We start from the raw sequence: 19374 nt of genomic DNA on the forward strand, positions 1-19374 counted from the left end.
CTGTTGCTTTTTGCCTATCAGTGTGCTTGCCTTGGCATGTGTTGCCTATGGGTCTTGGTGCCTCTGAGGTCACTCACAGACCACAGTCCTTCAGGAGTGTCCCTTGTTTGATGATCCTTTGATCCTTTCAAGAGCGCTTCTCCAGATGTGTCCTCAGTAGTCTCTCCCTCTTTCTGTCCCTGCTTCTTCAGTATGTCTGACATGGGGCACAAAAGACTCCCCTTAAGAGATACTATTCATCCAAATTCTTAAATGCTAATGGGCAAAGTTATCTTGTAATATCCACTGATAAGATTCTCAGTCACACTGCTCTGATTGGATGTCATCTTCAAGCACCATGAAAAAAATGTTATCGGGAGTAGTCAACATGGGCTCACCAAGGGGAAAAGGTGCTTGGCTAAACTCATAGCCTTCTGTGGTGGGTTGATGAGAGTCAAGCTATCAATATTGTTTATCTTGACTTCTTCAAGGCTTTTGATGCTGTCTCCCATAACATCCTCATAGGTAAGTTTTGGAAATGTGTGTTAGATGAGTGGCAGTGACATGGATTGAGAATTGTCTGGATGGCAGAGCTCAGGGTGTTGTCATCAGTGGCGTAGTTACCTAGTTGGAAGTCTGAGGCCAGTGGTGTTCCATAGGAGTCAGTACTCTGCCCAGTCTTGTTCAACATATTCATCAATGACCTCAATGAGGGGACAAAGTGTACCCTCAGCAAGTTTGATGATGACACAAAACTAGGAGCAGTGGCTGATCTAAAGTGCAAGTGTCAAGTTGTTGGGGCCGAAGTCTTTTCAATGGTCCCTGCTGACAGGAAAAAGTGTGATGGGAAATTCCATCTCAATGTGAGGAAAAACTTTTCTGTTGTGAGTGGGATGAAGCACTTTTCACAGATCCTGAAGTTCACAGAAAAACAGAAATGTAAGACATCCACATGAATATTTTACATTTTAGATTATCCATGAAAGGATCGTTTCATTAATAAAAGGTAGTAAATTCACTAATACAAAATTTTCACTTTGCTGTTATCAACAGAATAATTTCCTTCTGTGTTAGGGAAAAAAAAAACCTTCTACAATAGAAAGTAGCATGGATAAAAAGGAGATCCAAAATCCAAATAATTTGTTGCTGATGACTTGATATTTACTTTACTTTAGACAAGCTTTAGCCTAGCCCCGTGGACTGCATGCCTTTTTGCAGCTGAAACACATTAGCGGTCCACATGACTTTATCTTCTAATTCAGTAAAATCTGGAAACAAACCAGTTCATGCACACCATGATAAGAAACAAAGTATAGTAAGTGGAGGTAATCAGAAGATCTGATTAAAAAACACATCCTTTATCTGAACTGAAATGTTTATGTAGACCATATCCAAGTAGTTCCAACATATAATGAGCATCCATGTAAGTCATATATGGCAATAACAACTTCAAGAACTCGAAACATGTGCATTGCAGAAAGTCTGAGAACACTGTTCCTTCATACTACCCCAAAACATATCTTTCTGTTGTCCAAATACCTTATTTCAGATGAGTCTAACTGGCTTTGCTCTTCCTTGTATGTATGCATCCTGCAGACTACAGGGAAATCTCATGGTTGGGAACTTCAGAATTATAGTGCATGCAAATCAATAGTAAGGTGCACACAGTTAGCCCAAAAAGTCCTATTCAAACATCCAGAAAGGAAATTCATCAGCTGTAATCAGACTGCATTATAAATAAAGATCAGCTCCTAATGTATCATTAGCTGCATGGGCTGCCAGATTGTCCAGACAGAAAGAAACAAAAAAGAAAAAGTGAGTGGGTTGCTCAAAGTGAAGTTTTCAATATCACTTACATTGCATGAAGAATTGAGGAGGCCAGATCACTTTCACAAAATGCATACTGAAGCATTTAATCCAAACCACATCTGCAAGCAAATAAAAATCCTGTCTACAAAAGACTATCATAATCAAACAGAGCTGGTGTAAATCTACGTGCAACAACTGGTTGAAGTTCCTTTAATGCTCTACAAATGTGACATTTTCTCTTAAATCTGTTAGCTGGAAACATAACATGTATGTCTTCATAAGTCAGACTATTTCAAGACTGATATAATTCATATTTACTCATTGCCTTGTTATGAAAAGTCAACAGCAGCCAAAAAACCCTTATGTCCTTCAAGAGGGAGTATCAGGGGTCTGTAAGGTGGTTCAATGTCAGCTACAATTTGCTTTATATTTTTCTACCTGTTTCTTCTGCTTTTAGTCCTTTTCATTACTGCTGTTTGCTGATGCTGTCAAAATAGCTCATATCTATATATATTTGGGGTTTTTTTTCATATGCATGCAGAAATAGTGGCAAGGCAAAATTGTCTTGTCAGTGAATTCATCTGGGTAACAAAGATGTTGATGGCCAGGTTGACTGTTTTGCAGAATGTCACAGTTCATTTGTTATACATCAGTAATATCAAACTTTCTTCATGAAAGCTACTGTTTTAGAAATAACTTTTGAAGGCTTCATTTTAAACATACATTGCATAAAATAGTCTTCCAATGAAAATTATTATCAACACTTTTAAGCATTCTATGTTTTATTATTATGAATAATTTTTGGTTTTTTTAAGAGAAATGTTTTTTTTTCTCATTCCCTTAGTTAAATTAAAATTATTACTTATAAAGAAAAAAGAATTTCAGAAGCTTTGCAGATCTGAAAAAAATACAACTATATTGCAACTGACTGTGCTTTATGAATAAATAGAAAGATCACGGTCACATATCAGATCACACTAATCTCACTCTAATGCCTTTTAGGTGTTAAATGAAAGTTATACTTTCTCTATAAATCATTTTTTATTTGTGTAATTAGTATTTTTCCCACATATAAAGCTTCTTCTAAGGGAATTTCATGGCTTAGAGACTGTTTGAATATTTTTAATCTCAGCATGAGGTCTGTGTCCAAATTAAGGCCATATTTTAATGAGTATTTTTATTCTCATGGACGACTTCTTTTCTGTAGCTAATCTCTCAATAGAAAAGGACTAGATAAGATGAAAAGCATGTTTTCTCTAGCATTGGGTTTTTTTGTTATTTTTTAAATCTGTATTGGAGACAAATTTTTATCTAGTCAATAAATCCTGGGGCAGGGGTGTGAGAACAAAGTAAAGAAGGAAAGAGAGAATAAGAAAGAGAAAGAGAGTAATTGTGATGGTACTGGGATCTAGAGCCCATAGCCCTAGTTCTCAGAAATGGCCTCTGGTATCTTAGAATTCTAAGGTCACTAAGATAAGCTCCACTAGTACATGGCCTGAATATATCTCATAATATTGTCTTCACTCTATGACTTCAGGTATAAAGTTACTTTCAAATGCCTTTATATCCCAAGATCCCCTTTGTGGAATTATGTGCCCTTAGTGACTAAGAGGCAAACATCTCCTTTCTAATGGTTCTGGCTCAACGTCTCACTAAATATATTTTCAAAAAATTGTGTTCCTATCTTTTCTGCACATTTCAAGCTCTAGCAGAGACAAGGTCTTTAGGTCATACACCAATGAAAGTGAAAAAGAAAGAATATTTGACACAGTTACTATGTGACTAATGAGGAACAGATACACGACATTTTAGGACTCTAACTTCTGGAGGACAAACCTAAACTAAACAACCAAGTTCCCTAGATTTCAATTGACAAGAAATTCAGCAATGTATAGGCAAATAAAATTTCTACAAACGGAAAAGCAGACAGTTTCTGTTATACGTGCGTCTGCCTTATTTTCTTGTACTATATATAACATTACAGAGTAAATGGGAAACCCTAATGATAAACAGTGTTCAGACCCACAGCATTTGTAATGCTTTACCAAAATAAACTCTTAGAAAAAATTCAAGACTGTTTTCTGAGTCATCTCTGCTGGCTTTTCTTCTTTTCCTCATTCAATACTGACTACAAGGTAGTCCAGCTGCAAAAAAGGAATCAGATTAAGCTGTTTTCTTCATATTTGAAATTGTCACTGCATTCTATATATCTGGCATCCTTAAGATTTAAGTTATCTATTTAAAAACACAAAATAAATATAAAATATAACAATATATTACTGATAGAACAGTTAATGGTGATGAATGAAGATTCATGAGCATGTATCACATGCTAGGGTTAGGAGCGCCAACAGTATTGTCTTTGAAATTCTCATTCTGTGATAAAAGCACTAGGAGCGTATTTGTGGAGATATTTTCATTGGTTTGGCACCTGAATTAATAGTCTTTAAGTCTTTTATTCCCTTATATCTCCCGTGTGGGGAAGGGCTGTTCTAAAATCCTTGAGTATAACTGACACGCCGAATGTCTTCTTGAAGAAGTCTGTTTGTCTGCATCGACCAGGGAACACAGAAACCCAAGTTCCACATCAGAATTCATTCCTTAACACATGAGAGTCAGAAGAAGTACCTTTCACCACTTCAGATTCACAAAGCACTCTTGTGCTCCTGAAGAGTGTATTCATGAGTACATGGAGGCACCTAGGCCTTATGTATCAGGGAAGCTTTCAGGCAAACTCCTGGCTTAGACTACATTTTACTTTCCACAGCGTATGACAGAAATCTGGCAGCCTCAGAAAGCTGGGTCTTCTGTCATTCATTCCTTAGACATCTATGTGTTTTATGCGTATACATATGGACTTTTCCTTTCTGTGAATCATATTTTAATTCTATTTTGAAGCTACTGTAAGCAAAAATATCTCATCTTCACTGAAGTCACTTTGATTAAAGCAGGAATCCTTCCTTAGGTCCTTGCAGTCTGCAAGTGCATAGTAACCTTTAGTAATATATGCCTACATTGGTGCTTTTGAGGGAAATAAATTCATATACATTTTTACCTTTTGGGAGACTGCAAAAAACAACTTTTGCTTCTGCAAATACTGCTAGTGGCCTGTTCATCTTTGCCCTGACTATTTAGACTAACGGCATAAAGAAAAGCACCTAAAAGATCAAGTGGAGCCAAAACAAAACTTATCAGAACTAGATAAATCATTTAAGGCTAGTAGAAGTACAATACTTATACTTTCATGAGAAGCTAGAGCTCATAAGCTTGGCTTCTATGTATGCTAAAAGACGGAATCGTCAAAAAGGAAGCCATGACTTATAAAACAGCTATGATCTGGAAACTAATTTGCTAAGATTGGAATTACAGGGCATATGAGATTTATTTTTAGGGCAGCTGAACTCATTATTTAGATATATTTAAATTATTTTAAAAAAATAATTATTATTTTGTATGGAAGAAAACTGCTGAGAAAGCTTTCACCTTTTCCATTACAAGAAAAGAAAAAAGTAGATGTTTTTATTTATTTATTTATTTATCTGTTTATTTATTTATTTTTCCTGGTTGAAAGCCTGCAAAGAAAGGTTTATGATTTTGTTCAAGGAAAGATTCTGATTAGAGGTAACTTTGTTATTAAAATTGTTTGGACAAATATCTACTGTCTTGCTACAGGTATATTTCAAAATTTATTTAGAGATGCAACAAAGTCCTTGGGTATCTCGAGTTTTCATCCACTTCCAGAAGTAACTTCCAGGCTAACTCAATTAGAATAGGTTGAAGTCTGTAATTAATAAAGCCTCTTAGTGATTGTTTGAAGGAAGTGTTGAAAGGCTATTACTGTAGAATTATTTAAATTAAAATTCATTTCTGGAGTTAATTAGATTAGCTAACAAGGAATTCGGCTTGTACACGAGGTAAAATAAATCTAACAAGGTCTCTGTAGAAAAGCACCCGAAATCAAAACCTTCTACCATTTTAGAATTCTAAATGAGAAGAAAAACTATAACTTGAAGAAAAACTGTAATCTGAAGAGAAACTGTGAGGAAATCAGTAACACATGTCATATTTAACTTCATTGGTGAGTAACAAACTGAAACACAACCTATTCTGAAGCATCAGTCCAGAAACTACATTAGACTCATGACTACACAGCATTGAAAAATATGTTAATACTTACTCTACATACGAGTAAAAAGCATGGATATTTTACTTTGTTGTATGACCAATACACATGAGCATAGGATGACCACGTGCAAAATAAAGCTTGAAGTTTAAAGACTTTGCAATACGGATTTTCCTTCTATCTTCACAAATTCTCTTCAGTGTGAATGAAGTTCATCCATGCCATAGGAAAGGGAATCTAAGGAATGGATAGGAAGTAATGAGTTAGATCACAACAGGGATTAATGATTACTGAAAATAAATAATTTCCTTCTTCCTATCCAAAACAATACTTTCTTCTTAGATTAGATATGTATCACCTATAAATCTGAAGTCTTGGATAAACTGCCATCAGAAAAGATATTACAGCTACCTTACCTTTACCAAATTCTATTTAGAAGAATTTCAAGAATGATAGTTTGGTAAATCATGCCCTCTTGGACTGAAACTTCTCAGATTCTCCTTTCAGAATCTGAAATTGCTTCTGTTATGAAGATTTTCACCAAAACAACACATCTTTTTTCCCAATACATACTCATAATAGCATTAAAAAATACTAATAAAAATACTACTATGTTAAGTAATCTTTGCTTTGCAAATCACAATTTGTCATCTTCCTGAATTTTTATATGTCACTTTCCAGCAGAGTGTCAGAATAACTCCCTTTATTAGGAAGAAAAAAATGAGAGTCTGTCTCCATTCCATTTCACTTTATACCTTTGTGTAATAACTGAAAAGAATTTACTGAGTGAAAACTTAAAGAAGTGAGCTGTACGTTTCTTTGAAAACGTGATGATATTTGAGGACTTTCTCATCAGGTTAGTGATTTCCTTAATCTTGTTTCCATTCTTGCTGGATATCTGTCTTCTTTTTCTTAGAAGTTTGATGAGGCACAGCTGTCAGGTAGACTGAAGACTGCAGAAAAAAAAGAATAAAAAAAACCCAGTTGGCTCATTTATCAGTCTTACAAAGGGCTTTGAAACATAGACAGAAATATTGAATAGAATTGAACATTTAATGTGAAAGCCCTAGAAAGAGATTAAGGCCTTGGAGACCTGCCTTTCTCTGAAAACAAGCATCTAAAATGTGTCCAACTTTCAGGGGGAGTTTTTGGTGTTTTGTTTCTCAAGCACATAGTTTTATTTTTAGACAAGAGAAAAATAAGCCTGGAAATCACAAATGGGCAAATTATCACAGCTAATACTAAGACTTAACAGACAGAGGAATCTTCCAGTCATTCATCTTATTAATAATTTTGTTTTGAGGACTGCCTCGGAGTCTTTGTTTTTGTTCCACACTTATGATGTACCTCCACTTGCCTGCATTGGTATGTGGGAGGGGCCTGTTTGGTCATCCTGACAGGCAAACGAGTGGCAGAGACATAATCGCCCATTCTCCCCTACTTATCCTTGCTGCACAGGTGGGCTTTGTCATGACCACTGAGGTGGAGTGGCCATCAGACCTCCGCCTGGCCCCTCTCCACCCCTTGGCTCAGCAAAGCAGAAGCCCTCTTCAGCAGCTTGGGGAGGGGTGGGGGATGGGGAAGGATATGTCACTGCATAATCTAGTTAAATCACATTCTCTAAACAATGTATTGATAATTTGTGAAGTTACAATAAATGTCAGATTCATCAGGATTCCATACAGTGAGCTTAAAATACACCCTCAAAAATTGCTGTAGTATATATGCCTATAAGAGTATGCAATACTCCGCGTGCCTGTGCTCACTTACTACTTTACCTTAAGGTGGAAAACCAGGTATGTTATGTCAGTGATAACTAGAAATATTGCTTGGAATTAAAGTATTATTGGAACCATAAACCAAATTCCTTAGTGATAATTTAGTTTAATTATTTAGTCATCTTACAAAGGTAGAGGTTTTATATTTTACATTACTTAAATTTGAATTCCGGTTGAATCTCATGATCTCTAGCTACTTAAAGCAAAGACAGAATGTTGCCTTATGTGACAAAATTATATGTTTTTTCTAAAAAAAGGCTAGGAAAAGCATTCTGTTGGTAACAAAAGCAGCTGAAATGTCTCTAGCTGTCAGCATATCTAATTCAGTTGAATAGTTCAAAAAATGTGTCATTACAGTGTTTATCAGTGATATAACAAAATTCTTTTTCCAGTCTGAGGAGACAGCATATGCAGTCTCCAAAAATATTCCAATAGTGTATATCTATTTTTTTTTCTCAAGGGAGAAAAATACAGCCAATAGTGACTTAACTGATTTGTGTTTAGCCTCTTATTAAAGCCAAATATTCTAAAGACTTTGCAAGATCTTTAGTTCTTTAGAATAATTCTGCAAATACGCTTATCTGTGGAAATTAAAGCTGAATTTCACCATTTTTATTTGCTCTTATTTTTGTTGTTTTAACTTAAGCTGCTGTTAACATTTGTTAGCATTTTTTAAACATAAAGAAGAAGTATTGAGTGTATGTAAAGATAGATTTAATTTATATTATCAGAAACAAACATAATAGAACTAGAACAAACTTCATTTTCTCCTAGAGATTGCCTCCTGGCTTGCTTGAGGATTATAATTATTGGAAGTGATGCAATTGGTTTAAGTGTGACCTGGGTGAGTATAAACCCAGGAAGTAATCAATTTAAATTCATTACATTTAACATAAATATTTTAGGATGTGAAAAATAACAATGGCTAGTGAATTGCCACTGCTATCTTATTTGAACGATGACAACTATGGGAACAAAAAAAGGTTTCAAGAATTTGTATATAGATGAACAGTCTGGATTTTGATTTATAGGATTTTCGTCAAAGAAAAGTATGGATTATATTTCTAGCACTGCCTTTCCTGTTTACAAAGTGTCATTCTTTGTTGCTATTTCCAAATGCACATTGTTTTAAACTCAGAAGCAGATGTTACTTTGTATCGTCAGAGAGATCAGCTTGTTACTGTAGATGTCTACATTTGGATTCAAAATTTAAGGACTCTTCTAGACCTTTCTAAAAATATCTTCTCTTGGTATCCTTAAATCAGTTTTTCCCTCAGTTTAATATACTAACATAAAATGTAACATCATAGTAACTTTTCATTAAGTTTGAAATCTCCATTTGAGCAACAGGCTCAGCACCATGTGCTTTTAAATATAGTTCTTTCTTGTTATTTCAGCTTGCTTTTTTCATAAACAGAGAGTCATAAAATGTATTAATTTTTTTTTCAACATTTTGATATTTTAGCAATAACTTTACACTGACTTATAGGTCTGCCTGACTCCAACTTTCTAGTTAATGCATCAATTAGAAGAGAGGAGAACTGGAGTTCCAGAAATGTTATTTTGCTTTGGTTTTGTCCAATAGCACTTACATTCCGTTTCTATCCAAAAGTATATCTCTAACCATAGTGCAGAATCACAGAGAATCACAGGGTGACCTGAGTTGGGAGGAAACCCCAAGGATGATCCAGTACAACTCCTATCCCTGCATAGGATAACCCCCAAATTTACATCATGTGTCTGAGGGCATTGTCCAAATGCTTCTTGAATACTGTCAGGTTTGGCACCTGGGGAGCCTGCTCCAGTGGCAGGATTTGTGATCTGTGAGAGCAGTTCTTGAATGACTTTATCCCATGGGAGGGACTCTTCACTGGAGTAGAGCATGACGAAGGAGGAGCAGCAGGCACAACACTTTATGAATTGATAACAATTCCATTCCCAGTTTTCCAGTGCCACTCAGGGGTGATGAGGAAGTAGAAGAGTCAGGAGTGAAGATGGTCCTGGGAAGAAAGTATGAGTCAGGAAGAAGGTGGTTTTATTTCTCAGTATCTTACTCTCTTTTTAATTGGTAATAAATTTTTAAAATCTACCCTAAATTGACTCACTTTTTCCTGTGACTGTAGTTGGTGAGTGATCTTCTTGTCTTTCTCTTGGCCTTTCATATTGAGCTCTCTTGAGCTCTTTCATATTATTTTCTCTGCTTGTCTTACTGAAGAGGGAGAGTTAGAGAGCAGCTTGATGGTCATCTGGAAGCCAGCCAAAGCTAACCTACCACAAGGATTATGCAGAGATATATTTGTGTAATATTCTCTATTACAAGAATGCTGGATAGTGGACAAATATACAGAAGATGGACAAATCAATTGTCTTCGCTCATGCTCTTTTCCATAATAGCATCTCCCATTGTCACTGTCTGAGACAGCATGTTTAGCTAGATTGACTGACTCAGTCTGTCTGACCTGGCAGGACATTTCTTATGTTCTGATAACCTTATGTGGAACTGAGAAAGTAATGGTAGGAGCATTGGGTTTTTTTTTTTTTCTTTTGGTATTTTTATTTCCTTTAAAAAATTGTTTCTTATGAAACAAAACTGGCTTGTGCATGTATGGTATGAAGTCAGAAAGACAGATACTAATAAAGTTTAGGTCTTGAGAAAGAAAGAGAGAAAGAAAGAGTGAAAGAGAGAAAGAGAGAAAGAAAGAGGAAGAAAGAAAGAACCCACATAGTCAGAAATTATTTCTTCCAGGGGAGTTGGGTTGTTCATATGGTAAGTATAAAAGCTTACAGACTTGTGCAGTTTATTAATAATTCCTGGATTTAGATGACAGAAGGTACAATCAGTCAATATTTCAAACATTATCTTACCTGGACAAAATGGCAAAAATCTATGCTCTGCTTGACCTGGAATTAAATGTGATAAAACTCACAGGCAGAAGAAATCTGTTTCATATGACTGACATTACTGAGAGAAATAATTAAATTTTTGGACACCAGGAAATTTCTACGCCTCTAAGAGAGAGTTTAAATTGACTGCATTGTCTCTTCTTTTTGTACTGCTACCTACTTCTCATGTTAAGAGATAATCTCAGGAACAAAAACTCCATCCTTCTATTTACAAAAGGGGTATATTTATTTTGAAGTGTCACAGTAGTATTATAACATTTTCTGTGACGTGAATAAATGATGATCACAACAAGAGGAAAATTAACACCTTAGTTTCACTTATTTACTCCTTAACAGTAGAATGAAGTTTGGGTAGGAGATAAGTCTTATGAATAAGCTGTATTTAATAAAAATAATAATCTATAGTCCAGAATGCTTGCAAGCCATGATAAAGTTCAAACCTCGATTTCGCAGCATAATCAAAGGGAATTTAGAAATTCCCTTCTGGTTCTCTGTCCTATGACGGAGCACTGAAATGTGATGGTAAAATCGTGTATTATGATTTTTAAAACAAAATATGAAGTCATGTTCTATCTTTCCGAACAAAACTTGAAGGAAATATCAAATGATTTCATTACAAAAATCAATAAAAGATCAATTGATCTCAAGTCTATTATCAATGTGTTCTTGAAATGTTTGACTGCTCAAAATCTTGTGTAATTGAGAGAATGTTTCTTGTATGCCAGCCTCTGGTTATAAGCCATACTTTCATTTTGGCATGCCATCAGGAAATGTATTGTTATTTTCCCAGAAAAAAAACAAAACCAACAAAAAGTCCCAAACCCAAACAAAAAAAACCCCCTATCCCATAGCCCCTAATAATCAGCAAATTAAGAAAAATAAGAATATTTTATTCTACGGATATCACAAAATAAGATAAATGAGTTCACTTTCATTGGAGAATACAGTACTTGCAAGTCAGGTCTAGTTAGATTTATCACTGTTTATGCAAAGGAAAAATATTGTAAGTCAGACTGATGTATGTGAAAGGGAAGAGTGGCTGCAACTTTGACAAAGAATGGTAAATAAATGGAGCATTGTGATTATGTCATTTGAGGTGTAGTTCTGTCCTTGTGTCAGGTCTGACAATGGAAGCATCAGATCCTTTAAGGTCTCTTAAGGCTACACCAAGGAAGAATCATATGACTCTACAATGATATCCTTTCACCTTCTATAGGTACTTACAGGTGATTGCCAGGTTATTTAGATTGGCAGTCCAAGGAAAATTGTAGTGCTGCCGGACTCACCAGTGCCACGGCAGGGAAATGGAAAATAGGAGTTCACAGAAGGAACAAATTCCTTGTCAGTCTCAAACCAGCATGTACATGCATATGGGAGAATCCAGTTCCTTTTGATATTGGTTTCAATGCACACTAAAATCAGATCTAGGTCCTCATCTGCACATCACGTATCCTTTAAAGCATGCTAACTTTTCATAGTATTAAAGAAAATAATCTGTAGGAAATACATAGACTTAAATAACTTTATAGAAGAATGCAGCATTCTTTTTCTTTCACCCTATTTTTCTATACTTTATAGACTCTAGTGTGACTTCATGATCCCAGGGCACAGAGTAAAGGAAAAATTCCCATTTACTTTATAGTTTCGTTTGCATAGTGTGTATTATACTGTTCAGAAAAACAAATTTTCTCAGAAGGGCTTCATATGACAGCTTTACAACATTTCCAGTATACTGAAAATAATATAAAAACAATTTATATTAAAATTGGTAAAGGATGAAAAATGTCTGTAAGTTTGATTCTGCTATGCACGGAAAAATGGATATGCTTTTTGAAATGTATCCAAGTATAGTCACTTCTTAATTTATGAATCAAGCTGTGAATTAAAAAAAAAAGTCTCTTATAAGACTTGCATTTTCAGCAGTAGTTTCAACTCACTGGGAGGTCTGATAGTACTTTCCTTCCCAATCATATGTCACTGTTTCTGTTTTGAATCACAAGCAAAATCAGACAGTGCAGATAAATACAAATACTAGTGGGAAGGAAGTGAAAAGAATAAAATAGATAAAAATCACACTAGAAATATTTACTTAGCTAGTAAAATTTCATGAAAAGTCACATGAAGATTAAAGGGAATTCTCTTTTTCCCTTAAGTACAGAAACAAACTTATAAAATGTTTAAATATCTAGACTGACTTAAAGAGTAAGTAAAGTGAAAAGAACTAAGATAGTAGACATTATTAAGCTCTTGAACTATAAAATCTTCAAAGGTTCCAAGGTGGTAAATACACACCAAATGAAGCTGGAATTGGTGAAAACATTTAGCTACGGTCATGAAAAATATGTATAATATGAATTTTGCTTTGTCCACTTTCATATCTTTTCACTTTCTAGTTCCTATAAAGAGCACAACCATTTCTTTAGTTGTATTAGAAGACAATTCCTTTTCATCAAAGTGTCACTAATTTTCCTGTCACCAACAAGTTACAAGATTTGAACTGGTTTGAGAATTGCTCTCCTAATCATTTTGCACTTTCCAACTAAACTGACTGGTGTTTTATGGAAACTCAAGTGCCAAACTTCGTATGGTATGGACATGGATAATATTCTTTTGAGGGCAATAGTATGTCTACAAGCCATCTGTGTCATTTGGCTTGTGGCTAAGAAAAACTCTTTAGGCTTACTTTACATAGATAATTATAGTTTTTGTGCCTAATAGTCTTTAACTGATTTTCCTTCTAAGCTTTGCTTGAATTTACAATGTCACTGCAAGGTCTTCTGACTAGAATCTGCAAAGTAAAATTGCAGGTTGTATGAAGAAATTTTCTTGCTTTTATTTTTTCCAAACATTAAGCTTTTTTATTTGTCCAAAGTCTATATAGCAGAAAGTCTTATATCTTGCTGACTTCTATGTAATTTGGAAAAATTAAAAACTTCTATTTATATATAGGATTTAATATTCATATGAATTATTATCCTGAGAATTAAAACTCTGGATGTTCAGATTTACTAAGTAAATTTCTTTGATTTAACACAGAGACGTTTATCTGATCAGAATGTAAATTTCTTTGATTTAACACAGAGACATTTATCTGATCAGATGCAAACACTTGCACTAAACTGTTCACACCGATCTCCTCTTAAAGACAATGGAGAGAAAACATTTGTAGGGTGCAATTCATGTCATCCTTAGGTGGACTTCTCTATTTTATCAAATTAATTGGACTCTAAAAATGCTCATTTGTCCTCCACAGTCTACAAACAGAGACTAGACTGTATACTTCAGCTATAAATATCTATAATGGACAAAACTAAGAAGGATGATTCGTATTAATAAGTCCTGCTTAGATTGATCAGTTATGTAGCCATTATTGTTACTGTATGTAGTGTACGTCAATTAAATCTATACTTTCATGTCTTGTAGTAAGCCCAAATGATCTATCAAATATTCAAATTTAGATTAAATGGCAATACATTAACAAAAAAAGAGACTGTACAATAACACTAGTCTTAAGTATAGATGTAGCACTAAGTCATTAGTATATTTTGACTGTTTATATGCATGAAGATAATCAGAAACTATAAATCTTAACAAAGTTACTCTTCATTGAAAAGTATAAGAGGTAATGGAAGTTTAATATTTTGTCATAAATGCAGGGAACTTGTTGGCCAGGAAGGCATATTCTACAATCCTTTTCAAAATGTCATCTCTTACCTGCAATTGCAATGCTCTGTTGTATACAAAATTCAGTCAGTCCAGTGAATGACACAAACTGTTTTGTTTTTTTTTTTACTGGATTTTATTAACTCACTCTTTTTCTATTGATTGACATATTTTTTTCCCAAAAAAAAATAAGTCCCATAAAATTATAACCTTCACTTTCACTGTTTCACGTATTTTTTTTTCATTTCCTCTGGAATGGTCTTCCCTATCAGAAATTTGCTATGTATATGTCTTCAGACAGTCAATCCAAAAAATATAATATTTAAGGCTTCCTGGCAAAGTGAAAGTTCTTTCTCTAAATTTGCCCGTCAGCCCTTTCAGAATAAAGCATAATTGAATTAATATTTAAAAGTGAATTCAGAAGATGATATAGTATGTGAGAAATAGTTGTGTATGAATTCTTCCTATGATGATTTATTTGACTTTTCTGGCCTTTAGATCACTGACATTTTTCTTTTGTGTTAATATAATAGATAAACAACATGGGCTTGAGCACAGCTACCAAGGAACATGTATCTGCAACAGCTGTGCAGATGAGGTATAGTGCTTTACTGTTAAAATCAGAAAAACATGCTAGAAACTTTGATTTACACTGTATCACATTTATCATGCAGTTATGTTTAATATAAGTTTCAGTATCAGTGAACTTTTGTACTATGATGACATCTATAGCTCTGGTTCATTAAGTGTCATACACCTTTTAAAACATTCATTAATAAATGAACTCAGTGGCTGCTAAGATTATATTTTGCTAAATAACATCTTCCTCTCACCATCCTTCTTTGCAAAGTATAAAATCCTTACATGCGATATATTAGTCTTTTGGGAAAAGGCAAAATAGACAACACAGCAGGCTGTGCTGATGACCTACTTCAACATTGCTTTCAAGGAACTATTTCTTCAGTACTATTGTTATAGGATTTCTGTAAAAGTGGTATTCCTTCCAGAATTATCTTTTGAACTGAATAAGGAAAAATGACCTTTCTGGCACTAATACCATACTGAATTATCTCAGTGAAGATAATTCTCAGTCATGCATTTTATTAAATTTGAATGCGTTCATTCATACTGAATGATCTGCTGAGGCTTTTTTTACTCTACATTCACACAATAAGCCTAGGAAGTTTCATGAGTTCCTGTAGTCACTCATAGTTCTAGAAGAAATAATAGCATATGCATGAGAGTAGACATAAAAACAAACTTCTTTTTCTTACTGATGATACAATTGAGGAATAACTGGCTTTAATGGAAAAAAACATTAAGTTACTGAACATGCATTTTTGCATTATTTGATTAATCCCTGTTTTTACTTTATATACTTAAAACAACAGTTAATGTGAAAAACCTTTTCTTATTGTTAAGTTTTAGCTGTTAATTAGAGCTTGTGTAAAGAACAGAGGGAAAAAGAAGTTGTAAAAAACTTTGCTTGTACATTATTCTATACTTATTATTCTTAAAAGTAAGTCAGTACTGAATTCTGCCATGAAGAATTAGAAGTGCTAGGCTTTCCAAGATAAAGTGAATATTTAAATATGGAAAGGAAGTCCAGAAATTAATTGAAGCTTACTTCTCAAGTAATGGGCAAGAGGACTGACAATGAAGTGGTTTTGTCTTCTGAACTTTCACGTAATTAAAATAACTCTTAACACTAAGGATGTACATATTTTCATCTGCTTTATAATTAGACATTTAGTAACTAACTTTACAAACCTGTACCTTGGTATAACAACAGTATAATTATTCTTACTTACTAAGCATCTAGAATTAAAATCATTCTGACAATGTTTGTCAAATTCAGAATGTCCACAATTGACTTGATTTCTAAGGGTAAACAGAGGGGAAAGAGAAAAACAGTCAAAGCATAAACAGCTTAGGGAGCTGAAACATAATAACCAAACTTGAGTATGAATAATGATGATATAAAAATTAGAAAACATAAATTAGGCAGTAATTAATGACCTCTGTAATTGTTCAATACTATTAGTTTTTTTATTATATTTCATTTAGTTAGAAGTCCAAACTGGAAGTGTAGACTGAACAGCAACTGTTGGAGTAAATGTCCAGGAATTCAGGGCTACATCCTGCAGTTAAATGTCCTTTCATTTCAGAGGAATTTAAGTGAATTTGTGAATTCTCTCCTGTAAGGCACACCAATACCTGTGTCTCTCTACAACATACCCTCAGCATAGTTGCTTCTTTTAGTCTCTTCTCTGGCATCCAAATAAGTTAATTGGTTCTCCACAGTCATTTGAACTCAACTAACAAAATTCAGTTTTCTTGTAGTATGAAACTTCTCAGCCTTTCCTGTGGATCTGTGAGTGCTTTCTTATAATTCTTGGGACAGTTCTTCATCAATGTTCATCCAACTCACACATCAGTCAGAAGTTTCCTGAACATCCATTTCAGTGTAAGTGAAAGAAAGAACAGTTCCTGTGGCACGTTAATTGAGACATCAAATGGAATGTAAAAAGGTCAGATTTTTTTTTTTATTTTGGACAACACTGAATAGGAATTAAATGTCTGATTATCAGAAAAAAAGAAAGGAAACTTAACTCTTGATGTGCTTCAGTCAACTTCTTTATCTTAAGCAGATTCCAGTAATTATTTTCACTGAAATATTTTTTCACAGAGACAGCATTGTTAGCAAAAGTTGTAAAGGTCCATTTCAAGAAGCTTAAATTATGGCACTTAAACTTCATTTTTAAGAGGAAGAATCCATGTAAAACTTAAAACAACCCATCTCACACTGGAAATCACCTGTCAGGTTTCAAGTCTTTTATAAAGCTTTATTTAGCCTTGGCTATCTAGCGTAATGCAGCTTGAGATGGTAATCTGATCCACAACCTGTTCTTTGAGATACAGCTGCTTTCTAAACTGGAAGTTACAGACCATGTTGGCAGCTTAGTTGGATCTGATACTTTTCTACGTTATTGAAGAGGGTAAAGAAAGTAGGTCATCCATAATAGTTTACGATAACAAAGCACAGGAAAGAAAGCATTGATTGTCCAGGTGTCTCAGCAGTAACACTTCATCCTGTTATCTTGCAGGTGGGCCAGGTTTGAGTGTTCTCTGTTGGTTACTAAACAGAACTACATTATTGTAAATCTCAGCTGTCAACAACTTCATTCACTTTAAAGGAAGTGAGGAAAATGGGAAGAAAACAGTAAAGAAAAGCATGATTTTCCAAATTAAAAAAAAATAATTTTCTACTGTATTTTGGGGGGTGGGAAGCTTCTAAAATTTGACATATTGCAATGTTATTGCAATGTTATATGCAATGCATAGGATTTTTTTTAAACTAGACATGTTTCTTTGTTTAAAACTTAGCGACAATATATTTTCAATGTCATGCGGTATAAATATGACACATTTTAAATGAATTACCCATTTAACACCACATTAAACATACTTCTTTAGCATTATGGGTTGCAACATGGAAGAAAGTTGAGAACAGATGGAAATGTAACATCACGCTACTTTATCAGTCTGGCCTTGTAATACACAAGAAATTTGTAACAATGTAGCTGACAAATACAATTTGCTTTACAAACAGAATTTTGAAGCTTAGTGAAGATTTAGCATGTCATTTAGACACAGCCCAAAGGAAGAAGAGTTGCAGAACTTCACTGGCCTGGGTCAATATGCTGCAGGTTTCTGCCTGGCGGTGAGAATTCTTCTCTGGAGCCTCAAAGTGTGCAGATGGTGGGTAAACAGAGGGGTCAGCATCATAGTTGTCTTTTTTTTTCTTCATACATCTATTTTCATTCAAGACTAGGGTGTACAGTATATTAAAGAGATATATAGCTACTTGGAGCTGAATTCAGCTCTCTAAATATAGACATCTGCAAATATTTGAGATGCCCTTGGGTATTCTACATGACTCACAGCTGCTCCTCCATAAAGACACGGGTTCCCTGTAAATCTCGTATTGTATTTGGCCATCCCATACAGATGTGCCAGACATCTCAGTGATAATAACACCAATAACCACATTACTAAGTGTGGCCCTAGATGTCTTAAGAATGAGACAAATGACTCTCTAGGTTTCTGTACTGAACAGCTTGTCACTTGGTATATGAGTAACTTAAGCACCTCACTATCTGGCTGTTTGCATGTCTGCCTGTCTGCCTGTCTGTCTGTCTGTTTATCTATCTATCTATCTATCTATCTATCTATCTATCTATCTATCTATCTATCTATCTATCTATCATCTCTGTTTTTAGTGGGATAACAAATCATGCTGCTCTGTAATCCTGATTTATTTGTTCTGAAATTCAAGTCTCTTCTTTCAGTGACCAAAAATGATGTGGAACTGAAAAAAAGATAATGAAACTACAAGATATTTGAGAGTTGTGTGTTTATGCCTTTGAATTTGTGAATTATTTTTCACCTTTTTTATTTTCTTAGATATCAGACATGTCAAAAATATCACGTCAAGGGGGGGAGTATGAATTGATACTATATAGCTATTTAAAAGGTGCTTGAGTGAAGAGCATTGTTTTTGACAGAAGCTAAGTAAGAGTGAAGCTGCCTGGGGTTCTTTGCTTATCTTCAATCATATCCTTTGAAGTAAACTAACCACAGAGTCATATGAATTCTATGTACCTAAATTTGTGCTTGATTTGGCATGTCTGGGCAGTGTTTGAGGGGAAAATAAGGCAGACCAAAAAATGTCTTGCATCTGATTTCTGAAGTGAATTTCAACATCTCCTGCTCTTTGTGGTAGGCTACTTTACTTAAAGACTCTCATTCTTACCACCCCAACTTCCCTACCCTACCCCAGTTCTACAAGGTTTACAAAATATCATTGATTTATACATGACTGAAAATTTACTGAACCTCTTGCATGATTTCTCCCTTAGGAACTCCTGTTTTGTGACCCTTTCAAAGGGAACAAGACATCTACTCTTACTTACTGGCTATCTAAGAAAACAAGTATCAGACTCAGAAACTTGCACAGTTTTCTGCTGGGTTGTCATGACTCAGAAAGTTTCCGCCACACAGTTTAGTTTACCTTCATAGCCACTTAGTACAATACAATATAAATATATGATCATC

This window comes from Phaenicophaeus curvirostris, chromosome 1 (genome assembly GCF_032191515.1).
Source record: "Phaenicophaeus curvirostris isolate KB17595 chromosome 1, BPBGC_Pcur_1.0, whole genome shotgun sequence".
Taxonomy (NCBI): Eukaryota; Metazoa; Chordata; class Aves; order Cuculiformes; family Cuculidae; genus Phaenicophaeus; species Phaenicophaeus curvirostris.